Raw genomic sequence first — 11,337 nt, forward strand, 5'->3', positions numbered from 1 at the left:
TAAAAGTATTTGATTCTATTACATGTGGGAATTTTGGAGATTTTTAGCCATTTTGACCCTTCTGATTTCTGGAAGACAACCAGGATATAATACGTTAAAATGACTAGTATTTTTTTCAAATTTCTAAGCATTTCCTAGCAAATAATGCTCATAGAAGTGTTTTCCCTATATATACTTCAGTGACCCCTTTTCCAGATCTGAGACCTCAGGACCATGAAATTCACATTTTTTGAAGAGGGCCTTAAGACCTATGAATTCCATCAAATCTGTGAATTCAGAAGAAGATTTTTTTAAATTTTAGTCAATCAATTTTACCCCTTATGGCACCTCATATAGCCCCTAGGGGGTAGGTTCCTTATATTATTAAAAAATATTATTGGTCTTATGCCTTAAAATTTTGTGCAAAATTTGCTTCAATTTTTTTTTATATTTGAAAGTATGTCAGTAAAACGAGCGCGAAAGACAAGAGAATATCGCATTAACATATTTGATGCTGTAACTTCATATCGTAGGAAGTCAAGATAGATGTAAAGATAATACAATTGTTATCAATAAGCTTTTTTAAAGTAATGTGACTTTAAGTGACGTATGGATACTGGTTAGTATATTTTGTGGTTGTCGGTGGGTTTGTTTTTACTATGACCTTTACCAATGGAAGAAGTCTTGTCACACCTGCTATTTGATTCATGGTGAAAAGATATAAGCCTGTTATCTAGGTCCATTGCTATAAGCTAATAACAGATTTCTTTACAGACTCCAAAAGCTGTCACATCTTAAACCCTGATTTATAGACTAAATACCTAGTTCTGCAATTTCCAAGTTTAAAATATGATCAATAAATAAATATTCGGTTCATTAAGGACTATATGATATCGATTATTTAAACATCCAATTAAAGGATTTATTACATAAATTTTGGTTGATTGCTCCCTAGGATGAGCTTTCATTAGCCTCATTAATGTAAGTCATCAAGAGCTATTATGATTAATTTGGATATATAGGTTTTTGTAAATATTGGACATGTTTTACCTAATTTTTTATTAAGTATTTAATTTTCTTTAAGTCACAGTTCAAACAAGAGGCCCTATTGGCCGTAACGGTCATCTGACTATTAATACATCATATACCGTATTTTCCCTAATGAGGGCGCCGGGCGCGGGTAAATGACTGAGGGGGGCGCGGTTATTCGAGACCATTTTTAGATGTTTTTTCTGAAACAGACTATAGTCATCTTGCTTTTAGTTTCGTATTTTTCTGAAACTTATGATAACCAACTTTCGTTTTGAAGTCATGATCAAGTAAGTATTGAAATTACATAATAATGAAGAAATGTATGCACTAGAAGTATTAAACATTGGTTAAATATGTCTGCTTCACGGAATTTTTGTATTTCATGCTAGCCTGTTTGTTTACCTTGCGTACACAAAATGGCGGACGGTGCTTTCGATCGCTACTTTCGTTTTGTGGCAGATGGGGAATACCGACAAGAGCACACAATAAAATGCTTATAAATGATAATATTACTGTTAGTTAGGAACCTTTATCATAGATATACAGTAAGTATTCATAAAACCTGTACAGACATCGCTAAAATGTTGATGCCAGTTAGTCTTCATCCATACACGTGTGTGGGACATTCAAGTGACACGTTTTGTTTTGAACATAGCGTTCTAGCTATTTCTATGTGTAAATACTTGGCAAGTTATTCAGTGCAATAAATTTATTGTTTATACAAGCTGATTAGATATCTGTTAGGCATCAGATTGATGTAAAACTATATTTCATTAGCGTCTGCAGAGACAAATCGTCACAATCTGGCACAAAAATTGTATGAAATTAGTTGATTTTTTTTCAGCAAAAAACGTGGGGGCGCCCTTATTAGAGGAGGCGCTCTTAATAGGGAAAATACGGTACATGTAGTAGAAATAAAGCACGCACTAAGACGTTTAATGATGTTAGCCTATTTGATCCCCGTGACCTTGGAAGGTCATTGTCATTTATTTTAATGAAGGTAGCACTTCAACACAGCATGTAATAGTTCTAATATCAGGTCCCTAGGCCTCTTACTTATTGACAAGAAGTAGCATAATTGACCCCTATGATCTGGAATGGACGTCAAGGACATTTATTTGAACAAATATGGTAGCTGTTTATCCCAGCATATCACATGCAGGCTCAATATCAGGTCTCTAGGCCTCTTAGTTATTCAAAAGAAGTTGTTTAAAAAATTTCAGCTTTTTTAACCCACATGACCTTGAATGAAGGTCAAGGTTATTCATTTGTACAAACTTGGTAGTCCTTTATCCGAGCATATCACAGGCCCAATATCAAGTCTCTAAACTTCTATGTTCTTCACAAAAATATGTTTAAAAGAATTTAGCCATTTTGACCCCTGTGAACTTAAAATCATCCCAGCATATCACATGCTCAATATCGGTTCTCTAGGACTCTCACATGTAGTTATCCACAAGATGTTGTTTAATATTTGAAATAATTTAAAACCATTTTTATCCCCATGACCTTGAATGAAGATCAAGGTCATTCGTGTAAAGTGTATAGAAAATAAATTAACTAATGAAGAAAGTATGCATCTAGATAGGCCTATTGAACAAGAAGAAATTACTAAAGCAATAAATAACTTAAAATTAAATGAATCCCCAGGAGAAGATGGGATAACGTCTGAATTCTATAAAAAAAATATTGGTACTTGATTAAAAATGAGATTACAAAATTGATTATGGAAATTTTTGGAAACTTTAAGATAACAAATTCTCGACCAACATAAAGGTATTATAAAATTGTTATATAAAAAAAGTGAAAGAGAAGATATAAGAAATTGGAGACCTCTAACACTTTTAAATACTGATTACAAAATAATTGCAAAAATTTTAAGTATTAGATTGAAAATAATTTTACCAAGAATAATCTATATCGACCAAAAAGGATTTGTATCAGGGCGAAACATAATGAATGCTAATAGACTTCTACAGGACGTAATAGACTATTGTGAAAGAGAACATCAAGAAGGATCAATAATATTTTTAGACCAACAAAAAGCTTTTGACAGAATTGAATGGGGGTGGGTCTGAAATGTTTACATGAGTTCAAATTTGGAAATAATTTTTGCAATTGGATATATATGCTCTTGATAAACTCAACAAGAGCTGTTGGAGAACAGCAAAGCTCGCCTATTCAGAAGAAGTTGATGTTCGAGTATTTACTATTTAAACATGGAAATATGACAAATTAACAGACTCAAAAAAAACCTAAATGGCCCCAAATTGGTTGTATTATCACGTTCAGCATCCATACACATTAGGAAAATAAAATCATAAACATTTATGATGACTTATGCTTAAACAATTGACAAAATAGAAACTTGCTCAAAAACTTTAACATGGATATATAACAAATTAACAGACTCAAAAACCCCCTAAAAAGCCCCAAATTAGTTGTATTATCACGTTCAGCATCCATACACATTAGGAAAATAAAATCATAAACATTTATGATGACTTAAGCTGAAACAATAGACAAAATAGAAACTTGCTCAAAAACTTTAACAAGGAAATATGACAAATTAACAGACTCAAAAAAAATCCTAAAGGGCCCCAAATTGGCTGTATTATCACGTTCAGCATCCATACACATTAGGAAAATAAAATCATAAACATTTATGATGACTTAAGCTGAAACAATAGACAAAATAGAAACTTGCTCAAAAACTTTAACAAGGAAATATGACAAATTAACAGACTCAAAAACCCCCTTAAGGGCCCCAAATTGGTTGTATTATCACGTTCAGCATCCTTACACATTAGGAAAATAAAATCATAAACATTTATGATGACTTAAGCTTAAACAATTGACGAAACAGAAACTTGCTCAAAAACTTTAACGTGAAATGGGACGCCAACGCTGACGCCGACGCCGACGCCGGGGTGACAACATTAGCTCGCCTATTACATTAGCTCCCCCTATCCTTCGAATAGGCGAGCTAAAAACATGTATACAGACAAATGGCTATACATCAGCCTATTTTGAAATCTCAAGATCAACATGTCAAGGCTGCCCAATAGCACCATTACTTTATATTATACAGGCAGAGCTAATAGCATGTGCTATCAGATCTGATAAAGAAATAAAAGGAATACAGCTACCAGGATTAGATGATATTGAAACAAAATTAAATATGTTTGCAGACGATACACAGCTTATGAATAAAACAGAAAAATTTTATAGAACACACATTTAAACTACTAAAGATATATGAAGATGCATCAGGTGCAAAAATAAATTATAATAAAACAGAAAGTATTTACCTAGGACCATGGAAAAACAAAGAGCCGATATTCAAAAAAATAAAATGGTCAAAAACTGCTGTAAAAACATTAGGCGTCTTTCATGGACATGTGATAAATAATGATAATATATGGAAAGAAAAAAATTCAGAAGATTAAGAATTGTCTACAAGTATGGAAAACAAGAAATCTCACTTTTAAAGGGAAAACACTAATCATCAAATCTTATATTATATCCTTATTAGGATTTGAGGTAGAAGCAAGAGGCATTCATGAAAAGTATGTACAGGAAATAAACAAAATCATATAGGACTATATATGGGATGGGAAAGTCAATCTGATAGAAAGAAAAGTTTGTTGTAATAGTAAATTGAATGGCAGAATTGAAATGATAAATTTGACAGACTTTGTAGAAAATATACAAAAACAGTTTACAGAATTATGCACACAAAAACCGAGGCATGGAATGCTATTGGAAAACACTACTTAAAAAATTGATAATAAATATATGCAAACCAATTTTCTAGCTAGATGCTCTGACTTGAATGGATTAAATATTAGCAATCAAATTCCTAAATTCTATTACACTATTTTGAAATCATGGTCAAATTTGAAATCTAAAATAGTACCTAATGGAATATCACAATTTTTGTCACAACCATTATTTGGTAACAAAAACATACAACATAATAATCAAGTAATCAACCGTTATTTTTATCTTCTTTTTCGAAAAGTGGAATCACTAAAGTGTCTGACATATGGGATGAGAACAGGAAAAACTTTATCAGCAACCAAGAACTTTTAAGGAAACTTATATTTAAACATAATTTGATTGCCGAGATTTCTAAAATAAAGAAAGCTATACCTAGAAAATATATTGAAATTATTAAAGGTAATGAATCAGAACCAGAACACAAACAACATGTATATATTAACAGTAAATTAGAGATATGTGTTTTTAATGTAAATCATTTTAAAATTGTAAAGCCAAAAGAACTTAAATTGAAAACCCTGCATACTATTACCACACCTACTATAAGACCAAAAGCAGAAATTAAATGGAATACTCAATTTCAGAAGTAAATAGATTGGATAAATGTTTAGAATTTTTTTGGAAATACCAACTATGCAATTACAAATAAGATGAAAAAATTTCAATGGAAAAGTATACGTAGGGTAATATATACCGAAAACAAACTAAGTCTAATGAATAGATCCGATGGACTATGTCACATGTGTAGAACTGAAAATGAGACTTTAACCCATTTATTTTTTAAAGATGCTCCACCGCTGACAAATGATATTTTTTCACTATCAAAAAGAGGAGGAGACGATTTAGTAATTTTCTTCAGTTACAAAAGTTACTAACTTTACACCATTACCACCGTTAAAAAGTTTGAGCTTCTAATTTTAATTCAAGTTAAAAATATTAAAAATAATTAATTGCATCCCGAAAAAATTCCGTGGCACTATATCCTATATAGAATAAAGTACTGATTGCGCATGCACCAAAGGCGAAATAAATTATTTTATATTATTTTTTGTTTTAGTTAGGCATATATATACACGAGTAAACACCAATTAATGTTCAAATAAAGAATATCCTTAAAGATGCTCTGTCGGCGGTGGAGCATCTTTAACTGTTTATTCACAACACAATTGTTAGACATAATAGATGCTAATCTTTACAATAATGAAAGTTTTTACACTGTAAATATGACATGAAATATTGATGAGGAGAAAATGATGCTCGGTGACTGCACTGATAATTTATTGAAAAATGCATTATCTAACACAGTCATAATTACAACTAAATGGGTTATATGGAAGATCAGGAATATCAAAAAAAACACCAAAACAAATTAACTTCTACATCAGCATTTCAAATTTTAAAAGAATTACTTAAAGATAATCTGTCATTATACATAAAAATCAAACAAAATGGGAAAAAGGAATTGATAGTTTCAAAATACCAAAGTTTATTACAAAAACTGTGACTTAATAACTACATGTATTTATAATTACTCTTTTATCACTCAAGTATATGTGAGAGTTAGCTCCCCTTGTTGTTGATATCAATTTTAATACATTTTTGTGTTTATCATGATCCTTAAAACTAATATTATGGATTGATTAGAAGTTAAATTTAAAAATGTAAAAAAAGAAGAAAGAACATATTAACAAATAACATTACATAATATGTAACAACTGAACTTCAATTTGTAATAGAATGTCAGCATAGGTGATACGGAGTAGTCTCCCTTCTACCGATTTTTTATATTAGAGTTGTCTCCCCTTACCTGACATATTATATACACAATGTAAATTAATTATTTGAAATTATCTGTATTTTAATCAGATTGAAATTACAAATATCAATTTATTTTGAATGGATATGAATGATTGAGAGGTAATGATGAATAAATGATGAATATATCTGTAAATAATGTGAAAGCGGTGACAGTTTGTGTTCAAGATTAGAATAATCTATTTAAATATGAAAATCTGTGTGCTTTTTATTTTCATAATGTTATTTATATGTCTATTGAATAAAAAAAAATTGAAAAAAAAAGTTTACAAAAGAAAAAAAAAGGTCATTCGTTTCAACGGCATGTCGCATTCCCCTTATCAGGTATCAGGTAAGGTATCTAGGCCTCTTAGTTATTAAGTTGATTAAAGATTTTAGTCATCATTACCCCTGTATAACCTTGAATGAATGTCAAGGTCATTCATTAAAACAATCTTAGCAACCCTCCATCCTAGCATGCCATTGGCCAATTATCAGGTATCTATGCAACTTAGTTATTTGCAAGAAGCCGTTTAAATATTTTAAAATTTTAGCCTTTTTGACCTCTGTGACCTTGAATGAAGGTCAATGTCATTCCTTTTAACAACCGTGGTAGCCTTTTATCCTAGCATGCTACAAGCCAAATATAAGTATTACCCTTGGGATTTTCGGTTATTGAGAAAAAGTTGTTTTCACGGTACATGACAACAGACGATGCATGATGACAATAGGTCATCCTGATCCTTCGGGTCTAAAGACATTTTCTGCAAAACTTATATTTCTCATCATATACAAATGTACCTGAACGTGTCTATAATGTGTACATTGTTTAAATATACATCATCCCATCCATGAACTGATAATACCAAGACTACTTGATCACAGTGTTAATCTTACCAAAAACGAAAGTGAAAGTACATTTTGTACACATCTTTATATTTTGTTTATATGATTGGTAAGTTATCACACTGTACTCACTATTTGTTATACTGTCCACATAAACCCTTGTCTTGCATACAGGTTCATTGTGTTAAAAGATATTTCCACCGTTTTGTAGCTGCCGACTGTGAGTTGTGGGTTCCGAGACAAAGCTCAGAGTAATTCCCGAAGATTGCCGGAAATTCCCCAGGTGTATCGGATTGGGAAAACCCACTTGACGGAGAGACACGAGGTATTACCACAGGTGTTCGTTTCTAATATAAGTATAAGTATAATACTGGGACCCAGTATTATACTTATACTTATATTAGAAACGAACACCTGTGGTATTACGAGACCGTCAACTAGTTTTAACGAAAACCCGATATTATCACAAAATGCATTTTAGGTAATGATAACTAAATAGAATAGATGACATTATATACATATCTTAAAATATAACACTTAATTACCTAATAATAGTTTATATCTCAAACGCTTTACAATAGTACATTGTAGTTAATCTAAAGATTTATTGCATGTAATATAACTAGATAGATTTGCGAAGCAGGCGAGACAACTATATTGCATCGGTCGATCTTCTTGTTATTTTTCTGAACTGGAAATTATTGGTTAGCGGCGCATGTGGCTTTTATTAACCTGTATAAGTCCAGTAAAAATTCTAAAATTATAGGCCTAACCTCCAAATAATTGCAACAGAATTTGTTTTCTGCGTTTTTGAGTTGGAGGTTCTTTGTATTTTAACATGAAAAAATCGCCAAAAATGGGAGAGCCTTTTTTCAACACTCAAAAATTAAACAAAATCACACTTTAGACCATTTTAAAAGTACAATATCTGCTATTTTATAATACTTGAAATATCAAATTGATTGTGTATAGAGACAAATTTTATGTTAGTATATATAGTAAGTTGAAGTGATGCAATAATTTCAGTCTACCACCTCATGATCAGGGTTCACCGATCTGGACCTGGACCATCCAAAAAACATACAATCATTTTATTACAGTAAAAAGAATAGTGATGATGCATGTGTGTTTCTTCAGATGTGAACAGGTAACAAGACATTCAAACCTAATACAGGTGAAGATCTTATTCAATGTTAAGTATATACATGTGTATATACAAAACAGTCTGGAGTTATTCTTGTTTTATTGCATTGTTAAAATATTAGAGTTAAATTCTAACTTTTTAAACTCATTTAATAAATATGTTATTCACAAATAAACCAAGTTAAGGTTTACTGCTTCGCAATCTGTATATTTAGTGGTAATTTTTTTATCAAACAGCAATGATATCAAAAGTCAAATTCTGATAACTTATTCTTGATCTGTGTTAAATATTTAAATTTTTGAAAAAAAAGAGTATGGAATTGCACATAACATTAAATAAATAAAAGGCCTGAATGAGTAGAATGACTGTTTTTTCAATGTTAGCAAATTAAAGCTTTGATCACACTCTATTGCTTTCTTTATAATTATTTTTCCTTATGTTTGTTTACAGATTTACATGAGAAAACTGAATATGCAGTATATTATTTGGTTTGTTAATAAAATTGGATATTTAGTCTCAAATAAATCCATCAATATTTCAAATTCAATAAATTTTATTGACTCATAGATATTAGACATTGGCCTAGGGCTGTCAAGAAAAAGCTTTATCCTCTCCAATTTGTATAATTGTGGTTTTCCTTTTCATTGCTGCTCACAAGGAAAATTTGAATGGATCATCAAATAGACAACCAGAAGAGTGATTTCTCTTCTTAAATACATTTGAAATGTCATCATAATTGTCCCAGGTAAACCAAATAAGATACATGTATATTTACATGTATAAAATTCTATATATATGGTACATTATATATTTAATGCTTCAAAAATGAAGTAGATTTCGTTAAATATCTGCTGAAGTAATACGTCCTCTCATTCTACTGAGTATTCCTTAATGTGAAACTTATATGTAACTCACCAGAGCAAACTTAGTACACTTTACTTATACTGACTAATTAAATTAAAGTAGACCTAGTGCATTAGCATTCTGTTCCTATTTGCCAAGAAATTTTCATTATATATATTGTCAAAAACAAATACTCAATGTTTCTGGTGTTAAATAGGTATTATTAAAATATACCGGTAATGTACATGTACATTAAGTATAATTTTAATGTACACATGTATACATGTACATTGCCGACCGTAATGTAGGGGGCCTACAGTGTACGGTCAAGTGCCCTAAATTCGTCAGGGACCTGTTTTCGTCATGTTAACAATTTTGCTTATATCTCATGAACTATCGCGTGATTTCATAAAGAGTGTCGTCTGCCAAAGCAGATTTGATCAAGGAAGATTTGTCATACTTAAAAAAAGATTGTGTGCTATAACCAAGTTATTTTAAAAAAACGATGTAGCGATATACCCCAAAATGAAGTCCCTTTTAAATGAAACTTTTAAAACCCTACCGTCAGCGTTTGACTGTCCACGTGCACTGATCAGCAGTTTGTCAACAAAGTACCGGAAGTCATGTGTCTGATCATGTGATTCATAGCCCATTACAAATTATTTTGGCGATTCAACTTTCCCGAAAACTTTTATGTTTGCGGGTCTCCTGATATAGTTGTCTCTTTAAGGTGAGAATAGCATACATCGAAAATTAATTAATAACTATCTAAACACTCGAAACGTTATTTCCTGAATAATTCTGGGATAACAAAGATATATTATTCAATTTGGACTTTAAAATAGTCTTTAAAAAAGGCCAACATACCAACTTGCATAGCAACCATGTTATCTCACGTGAGTGAAAGTAGAATGTTTTACTTGTAACACCTTTAATCAACAAATTATGTTTCAAAAGGTCCCATCAAAATGAGTATCAATGGTATTATCAATTATTACAGTTTCGTATCTTAACAATCCAACAAAAGCTTATTTGGCTGTTACAGGGACATTATTATGCAATTTCCATGTTGTTTTCCTCTTTTCATGTGTTGATTTCAACTGATGTTTTTGGCAATATGTGTTGTCCTTATAACGTTCTTGCCATACAGTAAGTTGCAAGTATCTAATGTTATGACAACCATTTAGGTTTATATTTGGCTTCAAAGTTGGCCAATTAAGCAAATATCCCTATTTTTCGAATTTAAAAAAAAAATTGGGAGGGGGGGGGGTCAAGAAAAACACTTTCCTAAATTTTGATTTGCGGTACGTGTATTTTTTTACAGATATTATATTAATATGCTGCTTCATAATTTTTTATTTCAATATCTAGCGTCAATATGTGATGTCCATTTACCAGATGCATTAGTTAATCTCCTTATCCAACCTAGCTTAAGAGAGTTGATGAAACATAAACAAATCAATCATTTTAAAATCCCCATTGATGTAATTCTGTACAACATCCTTCTTAATTTGATGTATATTACCATTATAAAACAAAGTGATGGAATTTAACTGGGAAATGTATTTTCTGAAGGATTCGGAAGGGTTATACAAAAAAAGTTTAGTTGTGAAATCAAGAGTGATTTTATGATTTTAAGCGAGAGAAAGCGGCAGTGACATTCAACATAAGGCAAGTAACGGAAACGAAGGGAGAGAAAGAAGAAGAAGAAGAAGAAGAAGAAGATAAAAGAAGAAGAAGAAGAAAAGAAGAAGAAGAAGAAGAAGAAGAAGGAAAAATAAAAAAAGTGTTCATTAAGGTCAAAGTAATCATAACTTACAACTTACACACCCGGTCTGGGAACAGTTGCATTGTGAGAATACATTTTATGCACTTCAGTACTTGCTTTGAAATAAAACCGGCAAACCGGAAGTACT

At 31.2% G+C, this 11,337-nt stretch overlaps 1 protein-coding gene across 1 annotated transcript in view; it reads right to left on the reverse strand.

The window, feature by feature from the left end:
- The window catches only part of LOC138334784 (uncharacterized), a 97,040-nt gene that overhangs the window by 53,699 nt on the left and 32,004 nt on the right, over positions 1–11,337 (reverse strand). The window lies entirely within an intron of this gene.

Source organism: Argopecten irradians, chromosome 11 (genome assembly GCF_041381155.1).
Source record: "Argopecten irradians isolate NY chromosome 11, Ai_NY, whole genome shotgun sequence".
Lineage (NCBI taxonomy): Eukaryota > Metazoa > Mollusca > Bivalvia > Pectinida > Pectinidae > Argopecten > Argopecten irradians.